Source organism: Corvus hawaiiensis, chromosome 14 (genome assembly GCF_020740725.1).
Source record: "Corvus hawaiiensis isolate bCorHaw1 chromosome 14, bCorHaw1.pri.cur, whole genome shotgun sequence".
NCBI classification, from domain to species: domain Eukaryota; kingdom Metazoa; phylum Chordata; class Aves; order Passeriformes; family Corvidae; genus Corvus; species Corvus hawaiiensis.
Window position 1 is genome coordinate 19649170 of NC_063226.1, and position 11502 is coordinate 19660671.

Sequence of the window (11502 nt, forward strand, 5' to 3'; positions counted from 1 at the left end):
CTTGGGAACTGAAGGTAGCAGTAAAATCCCTGCAGCCCTTCCAAGAGCCTCCATGTGTTTCTCCATCCATGGACCTGCCAGATTTAAAAGAGGATGTGAAGGAGCCACTGAAGGGGTTGAATTGGAAGACATCACTGCAGAAAACACCAAAAATTACCCACAGCTTTATGAAAGCAGCCAGGGGTTGATTGGCACTGGCTGCTCCCTACAGACCACAGCAGGGCCCTGGAGCTGAGGTGAAACAGCCACAAATCAAAGAGAATGGTTTCAAAGGGAGACCAGTAGGGGAAATGCAGATTTCTGCAGCCAATACTTTGGGATACTGCCCTGGAAGCCAGACCAGCCCTGGCAGAAAGTGTGGATGCCCAAAATGCAACTTCTGGAGGAGCTCCTGAAGGCTCCCAAGCATCAGATTTGGTGTCTCCAGGTGAGGAAATCCCAGGAGCTGTTGTGGGACATCCCCCTTCCCTGGCCTCCATGGGAAGCACAGAGTCTCACCCACTGGGCTCACAGCCACTCCTGCCCAAATATTTGCATTAGGGGTATGGACACCGGCCAGCCAAATTCGGGTTGGCCTGAGCAGCTCTCTGTAGTGGCCAAACAGCCCCAGGAGATGGAGCTGGGCTCGCTCACCATCTGTCTGAGTTGGTGGCAGGGCTGTGACGCCAGTGCCAAAGGGAGCTGAGCGTTGTGCCTGCACTGGGGCACCAGAGCTGTGCCCCCCGGGCACTGGCAGCTGTGCCAGGCCAGCTGGGCAGCAGGGACACCCTGTGCCACCACCTGCAGCACAGGTAGAGAGGCAACAGCCCCCAGCAGTGCTGCTGTCCTGGCCATGGCCCGCTGGGCAGGGGGCTGGTGGGGATGCCAGGCTGAAACGGAGAGGAGTCCTGCGTTCCGTGGGTGCCAGTTTGGAAGGGAAGCACTGATCCCGGGCCAGTTTTCCAGTCCATTTGGTTTCTCTGTGGCTTGATGGGAACATTAAATGGCAGGTGTCATGTGCCAAGCTTGGGCATCTCATGCCTGTGTGGAGAGGCCAGTGATGAGCCGTGCTCAGGCTGGACACAGGGATAAAACCATTAGCAGACCTGGCCGTGGTTGTAGAGAAGAGTCTGCCTGCAGTGGCAAACAGGGCCAGTGTTCCCTGCAGGAGCTCGTGGTCCAGTCCTTCCCCAGCCCTGGGCTTGAGACAGAGGGTTTGATTTGTGCACTGCAGCAGTCAGGGAATAAAATGCTGCTGCAGCCAGACCGTGCCTTGCTGAGATCCAGGTGGGCTGCACATCCCCAGGGTGATGGGGAGCACTCCAGGGACAGCAGAGCAAGGACTGCACGTCTCTGCTCTGCCCCAATCCAGCCCCAGGATCTCTCTGCTCCCAGCAATTGAACTTTAAACAAGGTATGTTTTTCCCCTACACTCGCCTGTTCATTGACTAGATTTCAAATAAGATCACCACAGGTCTTAAGCAGAGTTTCCTAAATTAATCTCCTGAACATAATCATTAGAGAAAGTCTTGTTTCTGCAAGGCTGTACCTTACACTCATTAGGAGGTGAGTGGCAGCAGCTGTCACTGAATAATCGTTCTCATTAACTCATCCTTGTACCTTTCCTTTGCCTGATGAAACCCTCTCTCCAAAACACAGCCTTGAGGGCTGCTCAAAAACAAAGCAGACAAACAGGGAGAGACAGGGCCAGGGAGGCTTGAAACTCATGCACCTCCTCCTCCCACAGAGACAATTCGGAGGGAGAACATGCCCCAGCTCCTGTTCCCTGCTGGGCCTGGGAGGAAGGACTGTGCCAGTTGCACAAGCTCCTGGGGCATGGCCAAAGTCACCGTATTTCCCATCCCTTCATCCTTCCCCCTGCTGCCAGTGACTCCAGCAGGGACCTCATTACCACTGCCCCTGCACTGGCCTCGCTTCCAGCCCCTGGTGAAAAACTGCCTGCATCACCTGGGGTTGCTTTGTTAAGAAAACTCTTGTAAATCTAATGTGAGCTTCATTTGCAGGATATGCTGGTTTGTAATAATTTTCTCAATCCCAGAACCCAAAGCCACTGGAAGGGCACTCTCAGGCTCTGGTCCCTGCTGTGGGTCAGCAGGTCAGGGCTGTAGCCTTGTCTCTGATACTGGTTTCAGTGGCATGAATGATGTGGGATCCCAAGGCCCCTCCTGCAGACTGCAGAGACCATGCTTAGAGATGCCATCAAGTGAGCAACCATGAGAAAATACCTTTAAGTCAAGGGTTTCAGGCTCAGATCTCAAAGTTATTTCCTGAATCCAGGTTTTAGCATACTCAGTGTGGCACTGGGGTCTGTCAGGCATCTGGGACCTCTCCCTGCCACTGTGCCTTCACTCCAGAACAGCCCTTCTTTGCCTCCTGCCATCCCCAAACCCTGAGGTCCTCCAACTCCAGCATGCAAAGGAGGGAATTGCATGTGGTCTACTTCTATCTCTGCCTGCAAACAGAGAAATACTCAAAAAAGCAGATGCAGAGGGAGAGCAGGGCAGGAAGGAGGAGTCCTTCCCCCGAGGAAGGCACCAGGGCTCCAGGCAGGGCAGGGAAGGTGAGCCAGTGATGCAACGCTCAAGGATGAAGGAGATGTGGTCATAAGAGAGCGATGGAGAGAGCAAAGGGCCGTGGGTGCTGGAGGGAGCCCCGTGAGCTCTGCGGGGACAGCGCTGGGACAGAAATTGAGAGGTGACGGTGACCGTCCCCCTCTGCCAGTCCTCAGCTTTTTCAGAGAAGCAAGATCCCTGGGAGCCCATCATGAGATGAAGAGCTCTCTGCCTCCTCCTGCTCTTCCCACAGCATTTCTCCAGAACGCTGACCAGTTGTGACTTTTATGTGACCAATGGTGTGGTGCTGACAAGGAGCATACGGGCAGGGCCGGTGCGGCGGCAGGGGCCGTAGATTATCCCTAATTGCCTGCAGCAGACGAAGCTGACCTTCAGAGAACACAGCCATGAATCTTCACACAACGGAGGGAGTGCCATGTGGATTTACTGTCCGCTGGCTTTAAAGCTCCACCAGCCCCTCTGCTGCTCTTGCAAGAGAAGAAGAAGGGCCAGAAGGATCTGCTGTGCCAAGCCCTGATTTACAGGTGTCTCCCAGCCACAAGTCAGGAGCACACCTGAGCTCTCAGGCATGTTTTCTCTTGCAAGCTGTTCACATCTAGTGAACAAGAGGGAGAGCAGACAGGTGAACATGGGACAGCAGTGCTTTCTACAGCCTTCTCTGGAGAAGGTAAATCTCTGTTAGAGCAGGAACGTTGTTAAAGAGCTCTAGAGGAACTTGGTTTTGGTTTTGGTTTTTTTTGTGGTGTTGGTGCCTTTCTAACTGAGCATGGGTGAAGGCAGAACAGCTTCCAAAAAGGCATGAGAAGCTGAACAAGGCCTGGGTTGTTAAGGGGAAAGTGCCCTACAAAGCTTGCAGTGCTCCATCACTGAGGCAGCAGGGACCAGCTGAGCTGGAAGCAAGTGCCACTTCTAGAGTGACCTGAAGGGTCCCAGATCTCTCACTGTCTTTGAAACAGGGTACTGTGCTCCTGCCAGGACAGAGGCACATGGCACAGTATTCATTTTCCCATTTGTTGTTTTTTCTTTTTGCTGTTCTGTGAGTTCTTTTACTCAGAGTTGGAATTAAAATGCAGGAGACTGAGATTTCTTGTTCGGACTTGGTTGTTTACTATATCTTATCTATAGTGCAACTGCACGGGATGTGCCTCCAAAGTACAGGGTGGAAAAAATGGCTGTGAGTTCTAACTTTCAAGGCTTTTTAAAGCCTAAATTAACCAATTATGAAATACCAAGTAATATGTTTTTACTTACAATCCAATAACTATCTATTCACGACCTGCAGTGTGGGTTTTTTGACCCAATACCAGAACAGCCAGATTTGAGAAGAAGAAGGAGAAAAGATGAAGAACAAATCCACACCCCAAATCCCCATATTGTAACCTATTATTACCTATATCCCCTAAACCTAATTTTCTACATCTCTACATATTCCACCCTGTGATATAAGTTTTAATTGCACAGCAACAATCCTAGTGTTATCACACAATTTAGGAAGCTTTTCCCAGGGTTTTGGATCGAATACAGTGTACTCCTGAGGATCACTGCCTCTCAGCACTGACAGGTTCTCAGAACCCAGGGTTCCAACAGCACAGCATCCGCCTTTCCCTGACCTCACCCTTGATGTGGTGGCCAGAGCTGCCTGTCTCTGTGGCTCCAGGGCTCAAGCTGTGTGGAGAGGGATGAGAAATCCAATCTGTGTGGTTTCCACTTCTGCAGTGCCAGGAGTCACCAAGCACATGTTGCTGTTTGGGAGGATTCCTGTCAGATGCTTGGTCACTCTGAATCAGCAAGGCTGCGCTGATATGTACCCACTGCAGCCTGGCCCCTCCTGCAGGCTCTTGGTTGTGCTCAGAACCAGCTAAGAGCCAAGACACAAACAAAATAGAGAAGGAAGAACCAACCAAATGAAAAAGCTTTGCTGCCTGAGAGCAGCTCTGTGAAGATCAGCCAGTTTCTTTGTGGGCAAAGCCAGAAGCCCACAGGGTTTGTTTGACTGGCTCAGCATTTCCAGGGAACAGCCAAGGTGTTTGTGTCCCTTAGAACCTGGGAGAGCCATCTCACAGGGCTGCCAGGGCCAGGACAGCAGGTGACAAGAGGGGACAGTGTGTCGACAAGGGACAAGCCAGTATCTTAGCTGCAGTTTGAGCATGACAGTCTCTCTAGGAGCCCTGTGTTCATGTGGCTTCCTCACTCCTGCGCTGCTGCGTCTCGATGTTCATCTCTCCCCTCTGCTCTTTCTTGGGGCAGGAACAGATCCCATGGAATAACAGAGAAGCTCTGGCCCCGCTGTGTCGGTGCACTGACAAAACACATCTCCTGAGGAGGGGAGGCAAAGTTTCCAGAGCACTGCTGGCTTTGCTCGTGGGCAGAGCAAGCTTCTGCCTGGCAGCTCCATTGTTTGCCAGCTGCAGAGGGTTGGGGAGGAAGAGGAGATGGAGAGTGACAGGTCGACCCTCTGGGTGGTATCTGCAGAAAGAAGCCAACTGCAGACAGGCGAGGAAACCGTGGGATGATGTGCAGTGCTGGAGGGTCTTCTTATGGCAGGAGGTCACCTCCCCAGTCTCTCTCACCTTGGGCTGCCCCACAAGTTGCCTCAAGACACATGTGGGAATGTCAGGGGGTGATTTTAATGGCCACTGAAGCAGTGTTGCAGCTGATGTGCCCAGATGTGCCCTGTGGACTTGCCTGCTCACTCCCGCATTCCCAGGGCGCCCATTCCCACTGCAGCTCAGCGGGGCCCGAAGCCACCCCATTTTCCATGATCTTTGCTGCCACAGGCTCGCTGCTGGGCTGCCTTCCTGCCCTTCCTGAGCCGATCCTGCTCCCTGGCTCAGCGTGCATCATGGCCCTTCCCATCCTGAGCCAGGCTGGTGTAACTCAGCACAGGCAGGTCTGCAGGTTCTGCAGGATCCAAGGGCTAAATCTTCCTTGGCTTTTGAAATCCTGCTCCGTGTCACCAGCCCCCTTTCCCACCCTCCCCGCTGTGTTGCGCAGTGAATTGTGCACAGAGGATGATCACAATCCCCTTTGTGAGGAAAGGGACTGTCACCTTCAAAGGCCTGTCCAAATCTTGGGTTCTTCTGTAAATTACTCCCCTTCCAGAAGTTTCAGCAGTGGCTGCTGCTTCTGTGGTTTTTTCCCAGGCTTTCAATGCATTTTTCTCTTATAAATATGAGTTCAATTGGAGACTTCTGGGTTAAATCCTTCAAGTGGTTGTTACTTTACTTCTTCCACTTGGGATTTCTGGAAGAATGCAGTACTTAGCACACACTTAAATTACAAGGAAGTGCAAGAAACACTGCAATCTTTTCCACCTCTATTTCATTAACCTCTTTGCTCTCTGAAGGACTGGAAGCCCCATAGGAGAGCAGATTTTTCCAATACATGGTTCTGTTGTCATGCCTGTCAGGAAGTCCCACCAAAATTCAGAGGCTGACTGCTTTTACTTTTAATGGCCTAAATATTTATATATTTTTTAATTAATTAATATTGGCCTGGCTCCCTTTTCATTCATTTCTTCCACTTTCAATTGACCCTTGTTTCGTTTCCTCCTTGATCTTGCTAAGGAGCTCCCCAGTTGAAGACAGACAAGAAACTGCTGGAGAGGGTCGAAACTTGTACTTCAGGCTTTCCTGAAGAGTCTCCCTCCTGAGCAAGCACAGCAGAGGAAGGTTGGGAAGGAGGGTGCAGCACATCTAAGTGAGAGGTTTCTATTTTGATGGGGATGGAAGTCCACTGAGGGTGATGGCTGATCGGGAGTTACTCTGCATCTTCAATTATTTGTCATCCTTTCCAAAACACACATATAAAACACCAAACTCAGCAGCCTTGGCTGAAACAATTGGTCCTGGAAGCAGTTATTAATTCTGAGTCACCTGCAGCATGCCATGAGCCTCACGACTGCTTCCTTTATTGGAGGTGGATGAGACAGCCCCAGCCACAGCTGCTGTGCCCGGATGGATTTGGGAAGATCGGGCTTCACCGCAGAGTTAAAAGGGAAATATTGATAACCCAAACGACTCTGGGAGCAGCAAAATGGGTGCAGGAAAATGGGTGCAGCCACTCCCTCCTCGTGCCATGGGGCTTCTCCAGGTTTGGCAAGGGATGCCCAGGCTTTGAGATCACTCTGGGCTGGGAAAGTGCAAAGTTTGGCTTCTCCTACCTCTGCCCGCCGCTCTGTTCCTCACGCATGTGGGATGGCTCTGCCGCTGCCTCTCCCAGGGGTTCACCCACACACAGCTTGGCACGTACTCTCCGAGACAGAGGAAAGGATGGAGGAGCGGGGGGAGGTGAGAGGAGGGGAGGTTGAGAAGTTTTCCAGTTTGGAAGATTATTCTAAAGCTAAAAAATGGAAAGCTAAAATCCCCCACTGGGAAACCCCTTGGAGGATATCAGAAAACGAGGCTGAGTAGTTTCTTTGGATCCTGTGGAATTTAACACAGATTTGTCATCTAGCTGTCAAACCCACTAGAAATGTCTCATTCTCTATTAATAGTTTCATAGATTTTAGAGATTTTTCCAGCTCAAAAGACCATTCTGTTCATCTCTTCTTGCATAAAATTGGCTATTCCTGTATTAAGCCCGTCCGCCCTGGTCAAACATAAGCTTATCTTTCCAAAACATCTCCACTGAGGTTTAAACACTTCCAGGCACAGAGAATCCATCGTGTACCTGATGAATTCTTGCAGAGGCTAATTGCTCCCACAATTAACCATGTCTTCCTGAACATATCCAGCCTCCCAGCCGCTGCCTTTGATCCTGCAGGGGTTCAGTTGGGTTAAAGAGCTCTTAATCATGAGGTTCCCCCTCTAGGGACTTGTTCACCTCAGCAGCTCTTAGTCTGTGGCCTGCTGGCCTGTGGGACTTTCCTCAGGGCTGCAGCAAGGAACCTGGGAGCAGCTGGCGTGTCAGGAGGCTTCAGTCGATTGTACACGGGTCACCACCAGAAAAATAGCAGGGGAAAGAGCCAGAACTGGGTCTTTGGAGGATTAGAAGTGGGCTGCAGTTGTTGCAGTGTCTGCACTCATGTGTGGCAAGGTGTGGGAGCACTGGGGAGCAGCTGGGGGAGGTGACGCAGAGCTGGAGTGCTCCTCCTTGCTGTTTTCCAGAGAGCAAGATGCAGGGAGTTGTGCCAGAGCTCATAATTAAGGGCCAATAAAGCCTTCCCTTCGCTGCCACAGCTTCTCCAGGGGGCTTGTTACAGCTGCATCCCAGGAAGCTGATTTAGAAGTGTTATTGAGACTGGGGCATTTTTATGAGGTGCTGCTTTCACACCCCACTGCTTGGGAAGCCCAAGCTGCCTTAATTAAAGACCTGGAGGGACACAGCTACAGCCACTGGGCTAACCAGCATCCATGACCCAGCTCCCACAGTGGGATGGACGCTGGGCTGGGAGCCCCTGTGAGCCCAGCTTTGCCCTGAGAGGCCCAAGGGCAGAGCTGGTGCCTGCAGAGGGGAAGAAGAACACATTTTTAGTGCAGAATTATTTTTCAGGCCTCATCTTCTCCAAGGCCCTGGAGCATTGCGCTGCTTCTCCCTGGGGATAATCTGTCAGGAGACAAATCTCTCTCCTGCACTGGCCTGCGTTGCACAGCAATTGTCCTTGGAGAATAAGGTGTGGATGGATGGCTCCAGTAAAAGTGAGACCCAACAGTAAATGAATTCAGCTATGGGCTGGAGTGGAGCTGCTCAGCCTTTTGGTTTGATGTACCAGCTGTATTGCCTCCTAATTAAAATATATTCCACTCTCGGCCATACCTCTATCTGTTCTGCCAGTGGAATGCTGAACTCACAGAAATCTGGGCATGGCCTGTAATTAATACATGATAACTAAACCTGTTAATTTAGTTAAATTTCTTGAGACAAGCAGCCCAGACAGACATGTCCAATGAACAGTTGATGACAGAAATATTTATTTTTTAAAAGGAGAAGCAAACCTAATTGGTCCTTTCTGATAGAGGACTTCACAAATTGCACGATTTCCAAATGCTCTTTAGCCATTAACCCTAATTAGTGGAGCTAGTTACACACAAATTTACATTTACAACTGGGAGAGTGGGAAATCTCGATATTTAAATAAATATATAGCCATGCCAATTTTACCAGCTCTTCTTGTCCCCACTGAAAGCTGTGTGATCTGAAAGGCAGAAAGTTCATGGGCCTGGTGTATGGGACACGATGGTTTCTGACAGTGTCTTGGGGTGACTTTATGATGTGTATCCCATATCGCTGCCCTATGCCCAGAAATTAATTCTTGTGCCTTTCTATGCCTTTAAACTGAGCCTGAGAGGAGGAAGGAAAAACTGAGCAAAACTTTTTCAAAACAGTTTGCAGCTTGTTCAAGGTCACACAGAGATAGCGACTCTTTTTTCCAGCCAGCTTTCAGCCAGTTTTTCAGTTTCTTTTTCTCTGGAGAGAGACTGAGAGTTGAACTTTGCTTTTCCTTCCCTGGAATTTCAGATTTTTTCCCTTTTTCTGTGGATTGCTTCAATATCAGAGCACGTTGGGAGGACTTTCCACCAAGCACAGAGGGCCTGGCCCTGGGCCAAGCCCCAGCTCCAAGGAGACCAAAGGGAGAACTCGAACACTTTCCCAGGTTTTTTTCTTCACAGCAAAAGATTTTATTATTTAGCATTATTTTCCTTTTCCCGTGTGTTTGTTAAATAAATAGTTCTTATCTCTTTCACTTTCCTTCGAGGAAAATTTATTTTTTCCTGAACCTGGTGGGGGAGGGGTGGTTGTGCCTTCTCTCAGAGGATATATCTCTAAATTTGACCAAACCGGAACAGACAGCCAAGCAGGTATGAACTGCAGAGCTTGGCTTCAGTAATGAAGCATCTTCTTTTAGTTTATTAAGAGCAGGTTCGAGGTGATGTGATTATGGTCTGGAAGTGCCTGCATCCAGGGGCAGCTTCGGAGAGGCTCTTTACTCTCTCAGACAAGAGCATCGTGAGGCTGAAGAGTTAGTCAGGAAAAAAGGTTAATGGTACAGCCTGCAGAGCGAGCTTAATTACCCAGAGGATCAGTTCCCCAAGGGTGCCGTGTGCTGCTTTCAGCCAGATTATTTTGGAGGAGTGACGCAGAACCAGGGTTGGGATCCTGCAGGGAGCCCCAGGAAGCAGCTCCCGGTGCTCGCCCCCAGTGAGCCATCGGGGCAGAGCAGTGTTTATCTGGGAGCTCATCTCCATTCCCAGGCTTCCAGGTGGCACTGGCACGCTGTATGTTTGCCCCAGGGTTCTGGACAAGGTCTTTATTTCCAGCTTACCGGGTGATGTGTGGTTCACAACTGTTCCCGGGAATTTATGATAGCCTGGGAAGAGCTGGTGAGTCAGGAGGCAGGCAGTCATTAATTCCCAGTAATGCCACAGACTGAGTTCATTACTGTTATCAGGAGATGAAATGATGTGAAAAGTAGATGTATTTATTTTTCTGAGGCTGATGCAGTTTGCTTTTGGAAGACACTGCGCTCTGGGGAAAAGCAGCGCCAGTGCATTGGCAAGAGAGGAGCCTGAATCCTCTTGCAGCAGTTTGTTCAACGCAGAAATGTTTGCTGTGTGTTTGAAACAAGAGGTTGTATCAAGGTCACTCCACTGAGACTCAGCTTTGCAATCCCTGTGAAAGGAGAGCTCTTGCTCTCACTGTCCTCTGAGATCTTTTTTTACTCCCCTCCTCATGGAAAGGGCAGGGCTCGCAAGCTCTGGCAGGAGGAATAAAAGGTTTTCAGAATGGGCACTCTTACGAAAGTGTCCTGCTATAAAGAACTGCTATAAAGAAGCTGAATCTGTTCCAGAAGGTATCTCTATGTTTCTCACACGCTCCCTCCAGGTCCAGCCCTTGCCTCTGCTTTGTTGCCAGGAGGGGACTTTGTGGTTGCAGAGGTGATTCAGGTCTGCTCTTCCGGCACCAGACCCTCAGGGTGCCAAGAAGGAAATGGACAACTAATCCATTTGAAAATCTTTTAGCAGCTTACATTAACATTAATCTGGCAGTTGCCATGAAACCTTCAGGAGCTGTCCTCACTGAGAGCTTCCCTTCTCTTTTTTACCTCACCTGGAGGGTGCATGGACAGTGAGACCAGCGCTGTGTCCCACTGCCCCCAACCCAAGCAGGACTGGCAGCATTGTTTAAGTCCTCTGCTCCTTGTGCTGTCACACTGGGCTCAAGAAGTCAATCTTGGGTTGAATTTCATTCCATTCCAGCAACCTAATACAGGCAGAGTACGTCATGGTCACCCTACAGTTCCCAGTTAGTGCTCTGTTGATGCCACAAGCAGGGAAGCAGCCTGGGATGGACTGAGCCCGGGATAGCAGTGGTGTTGTTCTTATGGTGACAGGGGCCCTGGATTAATTCAAACACTGGCAGCACTGAAGGAGACACAAAAGCACCCATCCGTGCTGCAGGCTGAGCAAATAAAGAAACTGATTGCTGGAAAGTTTTATGAGGATAATAAACACATCATAATAAATGGCCATGAATATTTCATGGCGGGTATAGTGCTGATATGATGTGCCATAGAGGAGTGATGGGGTTTTTCAACATTTGGATGCAAATGGGAAACGTGTTCTATATTTTGCAGGTTTCTCCCCAGACACGCTGTGTTTTCTAAAAATCAGATTGACTGGGAGCGTTTGATATGAGAAACAACTTCAGGGCTCTGGTTAGAGTCAAAGAAAAGCACAGGCAGTATCAGAGGATTGTCGGTGCTAGAGATGAAAAAATCCCACGCAGATCAAGCAGCCCCTAAACATCAGGGGAAGGTAGGTAGGAGTTACCAAAGGCAAATCACGCTCTGTGCTATCCTTGGAGCTGGGAGCTGAGCTCCCCACCCAGGAAGAGCAGCCCCTCTGCTCTGGGGACAGCGCAGCCCCTGGGAGGGGAGATCAAAGTGAGGGCCAAGTCCTCCTTCCTCACTCGCTGCTTAGGGGCAAAG